Raw genomic sequence first — 20,607 nt, forward strand, 5'->3', positions numbered from 1 at the left:
GAAGCTTCTGTGGAGAAGCCCGCCAAAAAGTGGAACAAAGGGCTCGACTTGGGTTGGAGTTACAGAAGCGAACACAAACGCCATTTTAAAACCGAGTCCTAGCAAAAAGACCCAACCGGAGAATAAATATTAAATAAATAACCCAGCAGTATCCAACATTGCACCAAAAAGTGGTGCGGGAAAATCCCATAGGAAATATTCCGGTGGAATATTTCGCGTGGTAACCACTGCCACCAGCCAGAAACTCGACGAGGGGGGACTGCACAGTGCCCCCTCAAAAAACAGACCCAGGGGCAATCTAATTACCCCTACCAGTACTTCCACAATATGATGGTTTGTACTGGTTCGGTTCACAATTTAAGACTAGTAAAGTCAATGGTGACTTTACATGCCCTGGGAGACAGTAGTCAGTCCCAGGGTATGGAGTCTATACTGGGGGGGTCACTATGACACCCCTGTGTTACTGCACTGAGGGTGCTGTGTAACACTTACCAAAAACCACATGAAACAATATGAAGTAAAAGACCCCATAGCCCATAAAACACATTACAAAGTCAAAGAATATCTCAAATCATGTCTAAGAGTGGGAGAAAAAGAGTCTCACTCTTAGCAGGAGAAGAAAATAAACACCAAATATCCAGCAAAGCTGCTGGGGGGCTCACTAGATTTATGAAATTAGCCTTAACAGAGAATTCTCCCTAACAGCGAGCTCATCACAAGAATTCTGAGCCAGCACCCACAACGTGAAGATCCGACCAGCGTTTCAAGCCATACTGGCACCAGAAAACAACAAAGGAAGCCACAACACCAGACCACACCAGCACTGCCACCCCAGACAAACAGGAGAGAAGGTGAGGACCACATTCTTGCACGGCAGAACAAGGAGCGGCATGGTCCTGGCACGGAGCCCTGGTAAGCCAGCACAGGAAGAGTCCATGTAGACCACCTAGGAACAAAGTCAAAGTAAAGCGCTCACTCACCCTAAGCTGTACCTAGAACCCCGTGCCAGACAACATGAACATTGCCTGTCAAGGACCACAACCGTTACTCCGGGGTGATGCCACACAGAAGTGGTGGCCATTGCCTAGACTCATTTTTAAATTGTTTGCTGCATCCAATCAATCACGGGAGGGGAGGACAGGGCTAGATTGTCCAGGGGAAGAGAGCCAATCCAGAGAGAGAGGGTGGGCTATATAATTGGACCACAGGAAGAAGGAAGCTTGGGTTACTCGGGTGAAGTCGGAGGAGGCAGACAGCGACCTAAACTGCAGGATGGTACGGCAGAGTGTGGTGGTGGTCTTCGAGAAAGGTGATGTAGTGGAAGTGGTACTGCAGTGAGAGTGTGGCATGTATAGTTAAAGGGCTGACTGAAGTGAATGTTACAGAGTGGAAGGAGGGTGTTTGACCCCTCAAGTAGTATAGTAAAGGAGGAAGTAATAATAAGGAGTAGTAGTGAAAGGAAGATCTACATCAAAGAGTAGTAAGTAACATCAAAAGAGTGGAGGCAAGTGAGACTTCAGAGGGACAAGCAATAGGAGGAAAGAGCAAGGAGTGGGAGGATATCAGAGAAGTAGATCAGCAAGGAGATTGGAGAGGCGAGAGTATGTGCAAGAATTCATGGGTCCCTATAACACATTAAGAGCAGGATAGAGTAGGGACAGTTAGAAGTCCCTGTGTGAGTTTAGGCAGACAACATTTAGATCACCACCTGTAATATAAGGCAGCATGTAGACAGGAGTTAAAAATTCTGCAGCACTAACATAGGCTTAAGTGCGCCTTGGTTAGGGTGAGGTTCTAATACAACAAAAGCGAGAGGGATAGCCATTGCAGCAATTGATGACAATAAAAACATGTGAACCACATCAGAGAGTTGGAGTGATTCTTGCGACATCTATGACAGTTGTTGGGGCTGTGCGGAGTTGGTGTCTAAAGCAAACTAGAATCAAAGATGTGATGTTTTTGTCCTGACTGTATGCTGTTTGATTACCTACCAACCATTCACTTCACAATTAATACAGCAACTCCTTTAATTCATTCCGCATACATTAACAATAAAAAACACTCCCTAGGAGATTGGAAAAGTGGGACCTTGCTGGGAATGGCTCTGCTTTAGGGAACAAGGACTCCCATTACATTGGAAACTCCCTATACACTAGGGAGTCTACCTACGTTGGAATAAAAAAAATACTGACAATTCTTTGTGTTTAGCTCAAGGTAAGTGTTACGTCTCCCGCACCGAGTGCAGCTTGTACAGGTGCTCTTTCTCCGCCCTCGAACACTGTCTCTCCCACTACCCCACATACTTACCTTGGCTCACGTAACCCAGTGCCCTTCGCCCATCCTGTTGGATCGCAGCAAAGCAGACCCGGCGTTTATCGCCCCTCCCGTTCTTGGCAGCTGAACTGGAGGTTGACATCTCGCTACAACGCAAAGCGTTGCCCACGGAGACCCGCGCGTCACGGATCACGTGATTGCCCTATGCACAGCAACGCTCCAGTGTCACGTATCACGTGACCCCTGACATGGTATAAATGACTTCCGGAAACAAGGAGCGTTGCTTCACAGCTGTTTCCCTCCTGGATCACGTGACGCTGAATTCTACGTTTGGACTTACAGATTGTTTTTTCTCGACCACGCTTTGTTACACGGATTGCTTCGCCTTACCCTTCTACTAACCGAACTTTGATTCTCCAGTTGCCGAACCACGATTTGCTCCACGGACTGTTTTTGCCTCATCCTACTGTTCTAACTTTGGTCCTCTTGTTTACCTGACTACGGCATCGTCCCTGGATACCCTACGGATCACGTCTGTCTGTTTGATAACCCGGCCTCTGGCCCCCACGCTAGGTGTTTACCTATCCAGTTCCTGCCCCGGGGTCCAGTCCTTCCCCACATCTCTGGGCCACCTTTGTACACATAGGTAAGCAGTGCTGAGTTGCCTTTGTTCTTCTGTTATCCTGCCTGTTTTGTGCATAACTGCCTAATCCTTTGCCTTACAGCGTTCAAGGGGTTCTTCCGGCTGTTCCCGAATCGGCTCGACGGACTACCACCTGTGGCCTCAAAGACCGCACAGGCAGTATTTCTGGTGTTGTCTGTGTGGTACTTGGGGACGGAGGTATTTATACTCTGCACGACCCTCAAGTCCATAACAGACTGTGAAGCCTTTGGCCGTTCAGAGTATGAATCCCTCCGCCGGGGACCCAGTGACCGCTCTAATGCAGGCCGTAGCGGCCCTTAGGACCGACATGGCGGCAGCTACGACAGCCATTCACCATCGACTAGACGCCTTGCAAAGCACACGTTATCCTCTACCTGCAGACACCGAGTTTGGGGACCCTGCCCCTCCAGTCCAGTCTGTCCCGGCCCCGGCCCCCGCACCCGCTCCTGTTTTGCTTCCAACCTCTTTCCCTCTTGCCGCTCCAGAACGCTATCAGGGTGACCCACGGAAATACCGCACCTTAATAAACCAATGCAAACTTCACTTCTTGTGCAGACCCCAAGCCTTCCCCGATTCTGTCACAAAGTCCGCATTTCTTTTGTCTCATCTTTCTGGTGTAGCAGCTACCTGGGCAAACCCATCGTTAGAAAATGACCATCCTGCCTTGTATGACTTTGAGCTTCTCATAATGGAAATGGCTGAAGTGTTTGACACCCGCTACAAAGCCCAGTCAAGGGACCTGGAACTACTAGACCTCTCACAGGGAAAGCAAACACTTATTGAGTACATCACCCGTTATAATCAACTCGCCGCTGAAACTTCCTGGCCAGAGGAAAAAAAGGCGATCGTGTTCTATCGTGGTTTATGCAACACCTTGAAGGACGCCCTATCAGTGGTTCCTGCCCTTCCCTCTGTTTTTTCGGATCTGGTAGACCTTGCACTTCAGGTGGACGCCCTGAGGTCCGAACGGAAGGCAGAAACCACGTTTGCCGGCCAGTCACCCCCGGTTCCTTCCCCCGCCAGTTCCGAACCCATGCAAATAGGCGGGATCCGAAGCCCGATAACACAGTCTGAACGGGAACGTCGGAGAACCGACAACGCCTGTTTTTACTGCGGGCTAAACGGACACTACGTAAGGGAGTGCCCCCGACGACCAAAGAACAAGGCGTCGGGTTTTCAGAAGGCTCGCCCATGATACAGGGGGCGCCGGCGAGCCTATCCGCGACCCCCACTGAACCCGCCTTCGGTCCTATCAGACCGGTTGTGGTTCATGCCCTGTTGAAACCCACCCAGGAGATCGTCCATGCTGTTCAGATCGTGATCGACTCCGGGGCCACGGGTTGTTTTATAGACATCACATTAGCCCATCGTCTCAATCTGCCTCTGATCAAAAAGCAACACCCGGAACCAGTGCAAGCTGTCGATGGCACGTCCTTAGCCTCTGGTCCGATCAAACATCAAACTGCACCTCTGGAGGTGGTGATACAGAGCACTCATAAGGAGAGCCTGTCATTTGACCTCATCACCACGCCACAGTTCGGGGTTATTTTGGGTATCCCCTGGTTACGGCACCTCAACCCTTTGATTAATTGGGGAACGGGACAAGTAACGTTCGAATCAGAAGAATGCCAGCACTTTTGTCTAACAGAACCAGTATCACTCTCCTCTCCCGCCAGTATTCTCGGTGCTCTGGCTTCCTCCAGTATCAGGGACATAGTCCCTGACACCACGTCACCACACACCGTGGGAGCTGTTATGGCAGGCATTCCCGTGGACTACCATGACTATCATATGGTTTTTGACAAAGACACAGCGGAAGGTCTACCTCCACACAGACCCTACGACTGTCCTATTGACCTTCTCCCGTATGCTCCCATACCAAGAGGTAGGATCTACTCGTTATCACAGTCTGAAGAACGGGCTTTGAAAGAATACATCCAGCAAGCCTTGCGTTTGGGTCATATTCGTCCTTCCTGTTCTCCAGCTGCCAGTCCTATCTTTTTCGTCCCAAAAAAGGAAGGTGATCTGCGCCCGTGTGTAGACTATAGACGGTTAAATGCTATCACCGTAAAGAACAGGTACCCCATTCCGCTCATCTCCACGCTACTGGACAGGTTGACAAAGGCGTCCCTGTTTACCAAATTAGATCTGAGAGGGGCATACAACTTAATCCGCATGCGGCGTGGAGACGAATGGAAAACGGCTTTTTGCTCTAGACAGGGATTATTCGAATACACAGTGATGCCTTTCGGGCTCTGTAACGCACCTGCAACGTTCCAGCGTTTCATTAACGACGTATTCTCTGACATCCTGGATACGTACGTGGTGGTTTATCTGGACGACATATTGACCTATTCGTCCTCCTTGAAAGAACATATTGCTCATGTTAGAGAGGTACTCTCCCGTCTCAAAAAGAACGCCCTGTTCGCCAAGCCCGAGAAATGTTTGTTTCATACGAGAGAGGTGGAATTCCTGGGTTTTCACATCACTCCTGGAGGCTTGTCCATGAATGAGTCAAAAGTCCGTGCTGTCACGGAATGGCCAGTCCCTGTCAACCTCAAACAACTCCAGTCTTTTCTCGGCTTTGCTAATTTTTACCGGCGTTTCATTGCCGGTTTTTCTTCCATTGTATCCCCCCCCCCGACTGCGCTGACCAGTCCTCTTGTCCCTTTCGTCTGGTCCTCTGTACACCAGGAGGCTTTCGAAGCACTTAAATCCAGGTTTGTTTCTGCCCCCGTGCTGCAGCACCCTGACCCGGACCTCCCGTTTGTAATAGAGGCTGACGCTTCCTCGTTCGCTCTGGGTGCCATACTGTCACAACCATGTCCAGCCACGGGTAGTTTGCATCCGGTGGCTTATCACTCACGGAAGTTCACTGTAGCCGAGTCACACTATACAGTGACCGAGAAAGAGCTGTTGGCCATCAAGGACGCCCTCCAATCATGGCGACACCACCTCATGGGGGCAAAACACCAGACAGTAGTATACACGGACCACAAGAATCTACAGGATTTGGCCTCTCTTAAATGCGTAAATAGCAGACAAGTGCGTTGGCATCTGTTCTTCGCTGCCTTTGATTTTGTCGTTAAGCACAGGCCGGGTCTTGTTCATGGTAAGGCGGATGCTCTGTCTCGTTCACCTGGGGGGGAACCTCTGTCTTCGTTTCCAGACACATTGTTGGGGAGGGGTCATGTTGTTTGTTTGTGTACACCATCCCAGCCATTGCTTACCGCCATTAGACAATGGGTCGCCCGACACCCGCATGCACTCACGGAATGGGATATTGTACTACGGGAGGGGTTGCCGTTTGTTCAGGGCAAGTTGTTCCTTCCCACATGCGATGTGCGCAACCAAGCGCTTGCCTGGTCTCACGATGCTGCCATAAACGGTCACCCAGGGCAGCAAAGCACCCTGGATCTGCTACACCGGTGGTGCTGGTGGCCATCCATGAGAAGGGACATAGAGAACTACGTGAACACCTGTTCGATATGCGCCCAATGCAAGTCACGTAGAGGACGCCCCCTGGGCCTACTCCATCCACTGCCCATTCCCCCCCGACCATGGCATACTATCTCCATGGATCTTGTCACGGATCTGCCACGCAGACAAGGCTATGATACCATCTGGGTTATCGTGGACTCCTACACTAAGATGGCACGCTTCATTCCCTGTACCGGCATACCCTCGGCCCCAACGTTAGCCCGCCTGTTCTTCAGGACGGTCTTTTGTCTCTTTGGTCTCCCACAGGTCATCATATCGGATCGCGGGTCGCAGTTTACTTCCTGTTTCTGGCGTGCCCTTACCAGACTCCTGGGTATTGATGCTCGTTTCTCCTCTGCCTATCACCCAGAAAGCGATGGGCAGACTAAGAGGGTGAATCAAGCCATGGAACAATATTTGCGGTGCTTGACCCTTCAATACCAAGGCTCCTGGTTCAATCTGCTCCACCTCGCTGAATTCGCATATAACAACTCAGGTCACTCAGCTACTGGTTTCTCTCCCTTCTATTCCATGTATGGTCAACATCCGCGCACCCTCCCGCTCCCGGATCTCTCCTCCGCCACCCCTGCTGCCAACGCCTGTGTTCGTGACCTGGCGGACGTCCATGCTCGGACCCTTGTCCATCTCCGTGAGGCCCAAACGTTGATGAAGTCAAAGGCTGACCGGAGGCGGTCAGTGGCCCCTGCTTATCGCGTGGGGGACCGAGTGTGGTTGTCAACCCGGCACTTACGTATCCCTGGGTGTCGCAAACTGTTGCCCCGTTTCGTGGGTCCCTACAAAATCACTAAGGTCTTGAACCCCGTGGCCTTCCGCCTTGCTGTTCCCCATTCTTGGCGGATTCACCCGGTATTTCATACCTCTCTTCTCAAGCCTTGCCTTGCTCCTACCCGGGTCACTGCTCCTCCGACCCCTGTCTCGGTGTCCTCTCCGGATGTCTTCGAGGTTAGTGCTATCCTGGGTTCCCGCTTTCACAGGGGTCGCCTGCAGTATCTTGTTGACTGGGTGGGTTACGGTCCCGAGGACCGCTCTTGGGTTCCCTTCCACGATGTCCATGCCCCGCTTCTTGTTGCCCGTTTTCATAGGGACTGCCCTGCCTGCCCACGGGGTCGTGGGCCTTTGAGGGGGGACTCTGTTACGTCTCCCGCACCGAGTGCAGCTTGTACAGGTGCTCTTTCTCCACCCTCGGACACTGTCTCTCCCACTACCCCACATACTTACCTTGGCTCACGTAACCCAGTGCCCTTCGCCCATCCTGTTGGATCGCAGCAAAGCAGACCCGGCGTTTATCGCCCCTCCCGTTCTTGGCAGCTGAACTGGAGGTTGACATCTCGCTACAACGCAAAGCGTTGCCCACGGAGACCCGCGCGTCACGGATCACGTGATTGCCCTATGCACAGCAACGCTCCAGTGTCACGTATCACGTGACCCCTGACATGGTATAAATGACTTCCGGAAACAAGGAGCGTTGCTTCACAGCTGTTTCCCTCCTGGATCACGTGACGCTGAATTCTACGTTTGGACTTACGGATTGTTTTTTCTCGACCACGCTTTGTTACACGGATTGCTTCGCCTTACCCTTCTACTAACCGAACTTTGATTCTCCAGTTGCCGAACCACGATTTGCTCCACGGACTGTTTTTGCCTCATCCTACTGTTCTAACTTTGGTCCTCTTGTTTACCTGACTACGGCATCGTCCCTGGATACCCTACGGATCACGTCTGTCTGTTTGATAACCCGGCCTCTGGCCCCCACGCTAGGTGTTTACCTATCCAGTTCCTGCCCCGGGGTTCAGTCCTTCCCCACATCTCTGGGCCACCTTTGTACACATAGGTAAGCAGTGCTGAGTTGCCTGTGTTCTTCTGTTATCCTGCCTGTTTTGTGCATAACTGCCTAAACATTTGCCTTACAGCGTTCAAGGGGTTCTTCCGGCTGTTCCCGAATCGGCTCGACGGACTACCACCTGTGGCCTCAAAGACCGCACAGGCAGTATTTCTGGTGTTGTCTGTGTGGTACTTGGGGACGGAGGTATTTATACTCTGCACGACCATCAAGTCCATAACAGTAAGGCCGACAATACATCTGTGTGTTTGGCTTACAGGAAAGCAGAAGTTTCCACATGCTCGGCAACCTGTGATAAACGATATGCCCCCTTGCGTTACAGGAGCAAGAATAAAGGGCTGATGAAACTTGAGTGCAAGAGGAAAAACCATACGGCGAGGCGAGACTCCAACGCGAGTACGTCAGAAAGGGGCAGAGCCACGTTGATCAGCAGAGCGGGCTATGGCATGGAGAGAGGCCGACATCCTGATACAGAGACATGACTGGGCCCAAGAAGCCAAGGCCAGCTCAAAGCAAAGCCTAGCTAGATGTGCGACTACGTAGAGGACGTGGTGGGTCTGGGGCCAACAAACTGACGCTGAAACCAGGAACCGAGGGAGGAGTCCTTCGCTCAGAAGGGCACGAGAACGTGAAAATCACTTGCTGTCCAGTCTGGAAGAGCGGCAAGCCATGGAGGACAACACCACTGCCCTAAGGACACACATTGACTGGAACAGACCCTGCAATGTTAAAGCTATGGAGGTTGCCGAGGTGGAGAGAGGAAAGAATGAGTGGGGAAGAAGGGAGGATTGTCCCAACCCCAAAGCAGGGTCACAGAGGTTCAGAGAGACTGAATGAGAGAAGCAGATGGGTTATAGGAGCCCAAGAAACCTGAATAGAATAAACCTCCAGAAGGGTGAGAGAAACCCACAAGAGCTAAGAGAACCAAAGGAAGTGCAGGGTTAGTGATACTCCAGAGACCTACAAGAGTCATTGGGCCAGTAAAGCCCATGGGATCCTGAGGGGGCCAATAAGCAAAGCGAAGAACAGATACTACGAGGGGAGCATGGAGGCTACCAACATTGAACCAAGTGTTGAAAGGACCAAATAGAAAAGGGGGTCACCAATACCCCGGAGGGATAAGTGAAAGACCAAGTGGGAGAAGAAGAAACCAGACTACCCTAAACCCCCACGAGAGAGGAACCCCAAAGGAACCACTGGTGTGCATTAGTAAAGTGGAGAGGATTTCGAGGGGGATCAGGCATGCTCCCCTACCTGCACCAAGTGGGTATAGACCCACACAAGTGATGGAGAAGGATCAGGGAAATATTCCCCCAACTAAACATATTTGGATATTTTGTTTTGCTCTAACTTAGACTTTTCGTTGTTGAACTTGGGAAACATAAGGAACTTTGTAGGTCTCAAAGAAAAACAGTTCTTGTTAGACTATCAGTTACTTATTTCTAACTATTGGATCCAAACGCAGGAGGGATTCCTGGGACAACCAGAGAAACCTTTGGGGAGAACCAAGGCTGCAGGGTACTCTATCTATTTTCATTTACCTTTTGCTAAGTGATGGGGCCAATTTAGTGGCTAGGTTTTGGACCGAGGACGCTTTTGACTAAAGACTTATATTATTAGGAAGCAAACTCCCTTTTAGTAGTAGGGTGATAAGAGTTTTTCATTTAAAAATAAATAAATATCTGTATGTGCTTGGGTCTGAGTCGTGTGCTATGATATATTGCCTCTAGGGCACTTGACCGAAGCTTGATGGCGCTGTAGATCACATTATCACAAGATATAACAGATCAAAAAGGTATTACTAGTCCAAAATGTAAATGATGCTAGGTGAAACAAAGTTTAATAGAATTGATATAGTACGTGGCGGGTGTCATTACAATTGGTCGAATTAAACACCTGGATGAAACTTTCCTTTAAATAAGGCTTTGCAGGCCAGACATATGGACTTGGACATAATCTCTACTGAAAGCTCTCTACTGAAAGCCAATGGCAAAGCTACAATTGCAGGAGTCACATGGACAAACAGAGCAGTAGATATGCTGTTGCATTTGCAATCACTGCAACTTGTGCAGAAGCTTTGCGGAAAGACCGAGGAATGTGGCCATTATGATATGGCATTTATAACGCGCCTATACACAAGTATTTCAAGACACGACGAGGCAAGGGAACCGTGCAGAACATAGAAGAACAGTAAAAAAATTAAAACTAAAACTAAAAAGGTGCGGCCAGATGGTGGCAAGTGCAGACATCGGGTCTCAAGTGCTGGTAGGGGGCTGTAGGGATACAGAAACAGCCCGAGTGCATGGGTTTCCAGGAAGGCAGTGGAGGAGAGCAACTGGCGGGGAGGGGACCTCAGCCCGAGATCAGAGGGTAGCCAGGTAACTAGTACAGTTTCAGTTTCAAACCAGGTGATCAGCAGGGGAGAGGAGGAGAGGCAGCAGAAGCAAAGAGGAAGGTCTTGAGGTGCTTCCGGAACCAGAGATGGTTCTCCTCAAGTTTCAGAGAGGCAGGGAGGCTGTTCCAGAGAGAAACTCCAGCCAAAGAAAGATCTACCATCAACTCGTTGCTTGGAGAAGCGGCTGACCCTGAGGGAGTTTAATGAGCGAAGAGCTTGAGAAGGAAGATATTTAGGAAGAGAGAGTTGAAGGTATTGAGGCCTCAGGCCCCACAAGGCCTTGTGGGCAATGCAGAGGGTTTTGAACGTAATCCTCGCAGCCAGTGCAGAGACTTCAGTCCTGGAGAGAAGATCCCTGGGCTTGAGGCCAAGGACAAGTCTTGCAGTCCTGTTCTGGATGAGTCACGGAGGGCGGAGAGTAGAAGCAGGCAGATTTAGAAAGAGGCTGTTGCAGTAGTCCAGCCTAGAGAGAACCAGAGCTCTACATACAGTGAGCTTCTGGGGGAAGGAGAGGAAAGGAAGAATACCTCTCAGGAGGTGCAGCTGGTAGTGCGACTTCTTAGAGACGTCGGATGCGAGGAGAGAAGGAAGAGTGTGGAGTCAAAGATGACCCCAAGGATTTTAGCCTCACAGGTGGGAGCAGGAAGAGGACCAAGAGAGGCTGGCCAGAGAGTGACAGGGAAGGAGGGAGCAGGTGTGCCGATGAGGAGAATCTCAGGTCTTGCTAGCATTAAGGCAGAGATCATTGGAGACACACCACTCCTTGATAGCAAACAGTCAGAGATGAGAGGAGAAGAGGTGGCGGAAGGGAGCCTGAAAATGAGTAGAGTCATCCACAATTGCGTCAGGAGACACATGCAGTGTCAAGATTTTGTGAGAAAGTTATGAAGGTACCAGTCGTCTGAGCCTGGAGATGAAAAAAAGAAGGCCCACAAAACTGTTGAGGCATCTCAGGTGCCCGAAGAATTCAAACTTTCCAAAGCCCCCTGGTCAAACGTTGGAGTTCAAAATATTGGGTGTTGCTGATGACCAGCACTTCAGAGTCATGTTAGGATTATTATTAAAACATTTCCTAATATCCTTCATTTTTTTATGGCAATAAGAATCAGAAGTCTGGAGGTGGTAAGGTCCTAATTGCCTGCAGGTTCCACAAAAAAACAAGTGAAGCAAATAAGTTACTCTAGAGGATGAAAGCAGATTAAAAAAGTGGAGCCAACATGGAACCCTATGGCACTACATATATGGAAAGGTCCGTGGCCAAATGTGAAAGAGGAGCTCCCAATAGACTCGGCTCTACAAGTGCAAGGGGGATTATAGCCAATTCAGCAATATACCTCCGGAGTCATCCTCTGAGGTCTCCAAGATATCTAACAAAATCAGTGCTCTGGCGCAGTCAAGCTTCTCTCTGATCTGAAGAAACATGACAATTGCCAGCTCAGTACTCGAACCAGGGTTCAATCCTGGCCAAAAAGTCATTATCTGCAACGTATGTCTGAAGTTGAAACAATAATGCCTGTTTCAACTGCTTAGCCAAGAAAAGAAGCTCTGAAATTATTCTAAATATTGACAGACTTAACAGTGGTACTGCTGTACTATATGGTTTACAGGTTCTAATTCAACCATTTACCTGTATTTTTAACTGTGATTCGTTTTTCTATTTTGAGTATTAATACATGCTTTTGATTGAAGTAATTATTCCTTATTGTGTGGTCTCCTGTATGAATGATTCCTAACACTCAGTCCTTTTTTAGTAGTTTGTCTATTAGTAGTTTGTCTATAGTTTAACCAGGGTTGACCATAGTGTTTTTTTTTGTTTTTTTTTTATCCTGGTGTCCCTAGTTTTACAAGAATGATTTGGGGGGGGAAGGGGAGGGAGGACCATCCTCCGGAAGTACTGGATTAATATTTTTAAAGATCGGTGGACCAAGTGGTCAGAAGAAGATCCAGTGCATCTACTGCAGATAAGGTAAAGAAGATCTCTGAAGGAACCAAAAATTGCTTCAGCTCACAGAAGGTTGGAGAAGGGCGCCTGGGGTCATTTTAATAAGTTGAAGATAGGGCGCACTCAAGGGAATTCTGAACTAATCCTTATTGCTGAGAAGTCACAGCAGGTTATCAACCAAATCCTGTTCAGGAACAACTACTGAGTCCATTACTTGAACAAAGAGGGTATTAACACTCAACATGAGAATAAGCTCTGTGATATATTGGAGGAAGAGTAAGGTCCAAGAAAACAAAAATAGTTTTTAAAAACACTACCTCATTTGGTGCCTGTGGATAATCTCATTGTATGGATGATACCGGCATGTGTCCACATATACTCCAAGCTTAAATGGTTATACAAAGAATTGCTACAGCTCAGAAAACCGTCTCTGGTGCACTCGTCCAGGGTTAGGGATCATGCGTTTCATACAGGGGATAGAAAAGTCCATGTTTGTGAGGAATGTTGACAATAACGAAGATGTTTTACTAAGCGTGATGAACTTTCCTAAAAGGGTACCGACAGCTTGTGGGAGTGACCATTTTGAAAGTTCTAATAACAGATGGACTATTCAGGAGAATCAGCAAATCAGGGGACAGGCATCCAAAGCCTTATGCATGCTTCTCATGCCCTGTATGCTTCTCATGCCCTACCTTTGCGACGCACAACAGACAGCAACCACTATGGACAGAGTGCACACACAAGGCTCCATAAGGCTGTGCACGGGGAACCATACAACAAGCGATGGGGTTGAGAGGCAGTCCAAGCAGGAAGCAGGGCAGGGCTCAGTGTTGGAGATGGAGAGCAGGCACATTAATTGAGGTGCTCAACCCAATGGCACAAGGGGCAGAGGAACTTAATCTGGGAACATTATTGGCCTGGGTGTTAGGTGCCACCATCCCAGCAGGTTTCACTCTCCCAGAGGTTTGTGCCTCCTGCATCTTTAGCCAGCGCATGGACTCTGTGGTCCACTAACTGTAACATAGCAACCAGGTGAGAATGGATATCGTGCAGGCCTTTTGCTGCTAGACCCCATGTGAAGCTGGCTGCTGTACCACAGGTACTCTTCTACACTTTACATTATGCTTTTGTTGTAGGACCGTTTTGCCTGTTCCTCTTAGTGTTAGAATAATAATTGAAGGAACCAATTGCCTACTTCATTTGTTTTGCATTTAATTTTAGAAATGGAGAAATATATAAGGCAACAATACGGCTCTGGATTAAATTGATTGATGCGCCACAGGTATTTGTGTACTTATGAATTCAAATCTTCTCCTTGGCACACCATGGGTCGGGGTTAAAATATTTTTCCAATTGTTGTTTTTAGATGTTAATTTAACACCTTTCCCATTGGTGCGAGTATCAGATCGGGCGAGACCTCATGTGCTGTAAGTGCTGTTTATGTGTTGTTGATGCGGTGTGGTAAAGTGCATGCAGATTGCTGGGAGAGAAATGGTTGTGCACGTTTTGTGTGGGTTGAGTATGCAGAAAATTGAGGGTTGAGACTAGTGGGGTCTGTATCCTGATTCGGGTACTTCTGGTTCCGTTTGAGCTGTATCAATCTGGGTGGGGTTGTTGCTGGTTCCTGATGGGCTGTCTCGTTGTGGTGGTACATGGTAAAATAAACATATTTCCTTACATAAAACGATCCCAAATAAAATCATGCCCATCATTAAGATAAGCAATGTGCCAATAAATATTTCCTGCGTGCAGATGAGAACGGATCTCAAAAATGTTTAACGTTTTTAACTAAATGTTCATATATTCATAGCGTATGCTGGAATATGAACACAGTGCAAGGCATGTGAACGTTAAATGCAGCTTAGATATAGACAGAACAGGTCTGGTCTTCTCCCACCAATTGGTGCGCTCTAGGCTGCTCCCACTGCCCTAGGCCTGCTAGCTTTACTCCTTTCCCGAACGACCTATGCAACAAATGTCAACAGTCTAGAAGGGTCTACATCTTGCTCCCCCCAACAGGCAGCACTTAACACAGACTTCAAACTACAAAACTAAATAGGAAAATAAAAAAGACTTCCACTTCAACAGGCACGCTTGCACTGCCTGTAATTGGAAGGGCTTTCGGAATGCTCCCTGAGCAATACTTTCCTGCTTGACTTCAAATAGTGTAAGGGGCCTGGCTGACAATACTTGCTCTGGGCCCACACCTAATGGGGGCCTGGCTTGATCCAGGGTGAGATCCCATCAGCTTGTTCCATGTTATAGCGTAGCTGACAGCATGTACTTGCCACCCTCCCACCACGCCCCTCCGGGTGGTACTGCCCTGGATCGCGCAACAATCCACGAACATCCACCCAACCCTAGAGACACTACTCTGCATACGCGCCCATGGCCCAGCAGCAGTGCCCTATGTCGCAAAAGTACTGCGTAACACGCCCATCCCTCACCTGTTCACCACAAACCTACCCGGCTCAGCACCCGCCCAATGGCCTCAATGGCACTATCCCTATTGACGACGTTCTCTGCCCCCCTGCCACGCCCCGCGTGGTACTGTCCAGACTGTAACAGGACTCGCCGCCCACCCATTCCTCCAAAGCCGACAAGGAGGGGGGCGTGGCCTGCGGCCCACACTGACAGTTGACAAGTAAAGTAGCAGCCACAACAAGCCGGGCAAACCACGCACGGGACGCTCGCGCGCTCTGGCCTCGCGCCCCGCCGAAGCCATGCATGCGGCGGCGCGTGAGACCAGCCAGGCACCCGCAGACACCGCGCGTGACCTTCTTCCCCCACCCCCCCGGTCTTCCTTGGCACTGCGCGCGCTGCGTTGACGCAGCTTCTTGCTTCCAATTACCTTGTCGGAGTCTTCCTGGCCTGACTGGTGAAGCTTCTCTTCCCTGTCGGCTGTTTGGCAGTTACGACGGCTGTCAAGTCCACCCTGCGCGCTCACGGGCCTCCTAAACCAGCGGAATTTGGACAGCCCGGACTGTACTCAGGACGCGCAGGGATAGCCGGTATCTTTCTTACGCACGTATCCGACACTCGCGTGCACGCGCGGACCTTCCCTTCACAAGATCACGTCACGCGAATCCCAGGGAGTTGTAGTTTTTTGCAACAACGCAATAAATGTCAAACGAATGACAACGGGACTACGTTTCCCAGCACGACATGAGGCGAGTTTACTTACAGTCATTGCCCATGTAGATTCCTGGGAAACGCAGTGCGTGGACTGTGCTGTACACAATAACCAGTAAATTAAGGAAGCATTCGCAACTGAATCAAACATTTTAGGATTTTTAGGCATGGCTTTATATTTACAAAACAAGTTTTAATTAATGTTTTTAATACTTTATAACACGGGGTTTTACCGTGCGAAAAAAATCATTTTTTCTGCTCAGAAACTACAATTGTCTGCTTCGATTTTTGGCATGCACTAACAGACTAAAAACTAACCAGTAAATTATGGAGGGAAGTAGTCGAGAAGTATCTCCTCACAAGTGTGCGCTCAGTATCCTGTCTTTTTCTTTCACATGGATGTTACCGTATATTGGTGTGTTGACAGTTAAGTTTTAATTTAGATTACATTCCCAGGAATATTTCCTCATATTCCTTTGTTAAAAACATATCAGTATGTGATTTAGGTGACATCTTCGATAAGTTATGTACAGTTGTTATGCATGGGCCAACAATAACCTTTGGCCACGTGCTTTTATGTTTCGCCAATCCTATGGCTTTTTCTAGACCCAGTTGAATGGTATCTGCCACAGCAAATACATGTATTCTATTAACCAACGTGGTTTCTTCACTAGTGTTTTGAGTTTTTAACAGAGATAGCAGTAGTCATTACAAAACTAGGGCCAGATCCCTCATTGAGGTGAACAGAAGGTCATAAATCAAATGACGATGTGAAGTATTCAAGACCGTAGGGGAGGCATTGGGCTGCAAGTACACAGGAGGCGCCACAGCATGTGACTCAAATGCGATAGATGATCAGGAGAAGGAGTCATTTGCGATAATTACTTTGTCCAAGGCACACTCTGTTATGCAGCGTTACTACTAGTAATGTAATTAGACTCTTAATGGAGAGAGCTGGATTTTTTGGTACAAAAGCAACCGATAAATTCTCTGTGCGGATGTGCCGAGTGTGTACCACAAGTGGAAGATGCATTGGAGAGTAATGTTGCTACTGAGAAGAAGCAGAGTGAAGGGAACAGAAGTCAAGAAAGAGCAACAGAAAGAGTGGATACAAAAGTAAGAGTGGAAAGGAGGAGAGGAAGGAAGGAGAAGGGAACTGCGAGTGGTTCACTATTGACTTTGAACGTGTTTTTCCTGGGTGTGACTGGTGTGCCAGGGGGAGCAGCTTTGGGGAGGTTATGGGGGGAAGGGGGCAAGGGAGAACCCTGCTGGGAATAGTGACGTCCTAGAATGATTTTGAGAAAAAGTTGCATTAGATGAAACTGTCAGAGGATCCTCGAAAGAGAGTTCTATTGGTTCAAATTTATGGAGGTTTGCGGACTTCTGGGGCTATGTGATTGGGTGTTGAGGTGTGGGGGGGAGCTTGCAAAGGTATTTCTCCAAAGGGTTCCAGATTTCCAAGAACTGGGACTGGGTTTGGGTTTTACTGGCTGATCTGGAAGCTTTCACTAGTCTCCTTAATACGTGTTGCCATTGGCGTGTGACCAGTGTCAGACCCAGAGCTTCTTTCCATTTTCTAGTGACTTCTGGATTCAGTTAATTGTGATTATTCGAAAGAGTATTTCTTTTGTAAAAAAAAAAGACTGACCTTGTAGAGTGAGATGGATAATGTAATGTTGTCCGTAGTACATTTCAGAGCCTCAGATAGTTCCTTTGTTCAGTCTGAGGGAGATCATATTTGTCCTGAAGTTCTTCAAAGCTGAGAGGGGATGCATCGGCCCATAGTTGATGCATGAAAAAGATTTTCATGTCTGTCCATGACTTTCACTGTATGGTTTCTTTATTAATGGAGCAGGATTGTTCCAAAGCAATACCATTTGGGCATTTATCTGTGTGGTCATAGAAGCAATAGTGGATCCTTTCAAAATTGTGACAGCTGAGGCCAAAACGGGGGCTAAAGTATGTTTTTTTTGGGCTTGTCATGCTGAATCTACTAATTAGTGGGAATGGATGCAATAAGGCTTCTTCAAGATTTAGACATTTGGGCGGATCCCATCCATCATGTGTTGGATGGTACGCAATCTGGTTTGTTAGTGTGAGGATGAAGGCGTGGTGGTACACCAAGAAGTTTTGGAATTTTGCCCCCCCACCCCCTTGAGTTTTGTCTGCTTGGAGTTTTTTAAGGACATTTTAGGCGGCTTCCCTTCCCAGAGGAATTTTGAGAGAACGGAGCTGGCCTCTTTATAGAATTTGTTACTAAATGGGATAGGGGTCATGGCTAGGGGGTATAATAGCATCATTTTGATTGTGTCCAATCTTCCCCTCTAACACTGTCCCTAGTCAGAAGCACACCCTAACCCTGTAGGGTAGTGCTGTCCCTAGGTGAATGCTGATGCACCACCTATCTAATAGAAAAAAGGGAGAAAAAGCTGTCCCTATCTCTACAATGTGCTTATCATTTGAGCTAGAATAATGAACAGCTGTTGTAGTAGCTAACTTGTGCCATACTTATTTGTTTGATTCAAAGTTTTTATCCAATCTTGTTTTTAAGTCCTAGCACCTTGCACTTTGTGTACACACTTCATTGGCGGTGAATAAAGAATGGCCTGTTGTCAAAAGAAAAATTCCTCTTCGAAATGTACAGAATGTCAAAAGGTTGTGATACGGCTGAATTGGTTTGGTAATATTCTGGGGATAGGGTGTGCTTCTGACTAGGGACAGTGTTAGCAGACTCATTTGTTTGTATGAAAACCTCATGCACGCACTTATGTGTGCTCTACACCTGTTCTTGTGTGATATAATATATATAGAGTATCTAACAGTAGAGCCTTTACCCGGCAAAGGTGTATACATTGCTTTTATCCCTGATTGTTCTTGTGTGTCCAATCTTCCCCACCATGATAGACATAGAGGCGACCAGGATTCTTTAGGGATTCTAATATGGAGCTTTCGGTTCTAATTATTGTAGTATCGATATTAGGGGTGAATTATAGCCTGAGGTATTTCATGTGACTTGATTTCCAGCTGATGTCTAGGTCGTTTTTGATGCAAGAGACAGCTATGGGGAGGATCTCAGTTTTCTCTTTTAGTTTGTACCCTGAGGCCTTACATTTGTTTTCGATATGCACCAGAGTTTTCCTAACTGAGCTATTGGGAATGGAGAGAAAAAGGATATCATCTGCATATGCTGCAAGCTTGATGTCAGTTTTGCTGATATGAATTCCGGTGATGCTTGCGTCGTTTCTAATTGGGTCTAGTAAACGTTCTAGGGCGAGGATGTAAAGAAGTGTGGAGAGCGGGCAGCCTTGCCTAGTACCTCTGTTAAGAGGGAATATTGGGGAGATGGTGTTGTTGTGGACTGTTATGGAGGATTTGGGGGAGTTGTACAGGCAAGTAATACGTTTGATGAAGGGGTCACCAAGACAGTGCCAGCTCAATGCTTTAAACATGAAGCCCCACTCGAGACGGTCGAAATCTTTCTCTGCGTGTAATGCCATTGGAAGCCTTGGTTCAATGGAATATTTAGCAATCAAGAGAATATCAGTGACCAGTCTGGTGTTAGCATGGGTGTACCTGCACACTTGGTCGTTTTTTCTCAGGAGGGGGAGATGTTTCTTTAATCTGATAGCTAGGAATTTAGGAAAGATTCTGCAGTCAGGTTACAGACCCAGCTCTAGAACACCCTCTGGCTTCTTGGACACGAGTATGCAGTTCAGGACACAGTTCAGGGCCCTCCACGGCAAAGACTCTAATTCACATAAGAAGTCTCTGGGTTGCAGGATGCCTTGAATGTATTCAAAACTAAGTTCCTTTTCTCCAGGGTAAAAAGTTTACAAACCTCGTGGTTTCACAGTTCAAAATAGGCCTCCATCTGCTTGGAGTGGACCTTTCAATTAACAGATTCTTCTAAGTTTACAGGTCTCCCGCAGCTGGGCTCGGACCAGTTATTCACAATACTTTTCCAAGTTCAAGCAATCGAAGACATTCAAATGTGCGAGGAGTTTGACAAATACCCTGCATGACCACTGCAAGTACTTCTTCCTTTTCCCCTTTCGGTGTCTTTTGTCGACAAACCAAAACACATTTCAATCTTTCTCTATGGCCCGCGTTGAACAGAGACCTTCGACTGGGCGCTTTCACTATGCACAATAACTCTATCAAAACTGTATCACTCGCCGTTTATTCAGTTCATTACTTCTCCACGTTCCATTAGTCAAATTCCATTCACTCTTGATACTGTTTTGCCGTTTGCAACCTTTGCTTCAACACAGACCAGCCTGGCACATTTTTCTCTAACTCACCGGCTGTGTTGACTTCTGGGTCACGCCTTTTGATCTGGGAGCCAAGGACGATACCACAGTGGTTGCTTCACCTCACCGAACTCTTTCACTCATGCGGGAGGGCGGCAGGTATCTTGAACACACAAAGTAGAATTCACCAGCTTCTCTCCACCTCGCAATGTCTCCCTCAGTCAGGCTCGGGCCTATCCTTTAGAGTCACATGGATCTCCCTCAGTCAGGCTCGGACCCCTCTTAAGTTCACAGATGGGTCTCTGTTAGGCAGAATCACTTGCAGTACCCTTAGGGAACACTACAGGCAATTAGGACTACAAGTGTAAGCACTATTTCACCTTTGGAACAAGCCTGTACTACACAGTAAAGTGGTAGCGATGGCTGAGCAGCCAGACTTATCTCAAGAGTTTAAGTGAGCAGTAGAACAAGTTACACAAAGAACCAACGAATACAGTGATTAAAATATACACTTACTCAAGGTTTCTTGGTAAAAGAATATACATTTTTCTACTCAGTCAGTTAGAAAACATTACACTAGCATAAGCAGCTCAATATCACACACTAATA

At 47.9% G+C, this 20,607-nt stretch overlaps 1 protein-coding gene across 1 annotated transcript in view; it reads right to left on the minus strand.

Moving 5' to 3' along the window:
• Positions 1–15,650, minus strand: part of KPNA1 (karyopherin subunit alpha 1) — a 1,070,482-nt gene extending 1,054,832 nt beyond the window's left edge. Inside the window, exon 1 of the mRNA XM_069635818.1 lies at positions 15,468–15,650. The gene's annotated coding sequence lies outside the window, so the exon portion shown is untranslated. The remainder of the gene's footprint in view (positions 1–15,467) is intronic.
• Between the last annotated feature and the right edge of the window lie 4,957 nt (positions 15,651–20,607).

The sequence above is a fragment of the Ambystoma mexicanum genome, chromosome 7p, assembly GCF_040938575.1.
Source record: "Ambystoma mexicanum isolate Mex_15411 chromosome 7p, UKY_AmexF1_1, whole genome shotgun sequence".
Lineage (NCBI taxonomy): Eukaryota > Metazoa > Chordata > Amphibia > Caudata > Ambystomatidae > Ambystoma > Ambystoma mexicanum.